This window comes from Theropithecus gelada, chromosome 1, assembly GCF_003255815.1.
Source record: "Theropithecus gelada isolate Dixy chromosome 1, Tgel_1.0, whole genome shotgun sequence".
NCBI classification, from domain to species: Eukaryota; Metazoa; Chordata; class Mammalia; order Primates; family Cercopithecidae; genus Theropithecus; species Theropithecus gelada.
The window spans coordinates 21,516,774-21,517,257 of record NC_037668.1 but is presented as its reverse complement, the minus strand read 5'-3'; positions in this window follow the sequence as shown (position 1 = coordinate 21,517,257).

Here is a 484-nt window from a genome sequence, read left to right as displayed (position 1 = left end):
GTGGCTCAAGCCTGTAATCCCAGCACTTTGGGAGGCCGAGACGGGTGGATCACGAGGTCAGGAGATCGAGACCATCCTGGCTAACACGGTGAAACCCCGTCTCTACTAAAAAATACAAAAAAAACTAGCCGGGCGACGTGGTGAGCGCCTGTAGTCCCAGCTACTCGGGAGGCTGAGGCAGGAGAATGGCGTGAACCCGGGAGGCAGAGCTTGCAGTGAGCTGAGATCCGGCCACTGTACTCCAGCCCGGACAACAGAGCGAGACTCCGTCTCAAAAAAAAAAAAAAAAAAAAGAAAGAGGCCGGGTGCAGTGGCTAACGCCTGTAATCCCAGCACTTTGGGAGGCCAAAGTGGGCAGATCACGAAGTTAGGAGATCGAGACCATCCTGGCTAACACAGTGAAACCCCCTGTCTACTAAAAATACAAAAAAACCTAGCTGAGTGTGGTGGCGGGCGCCTGTGGTCCCAGCTCCTCAAGAGGCTG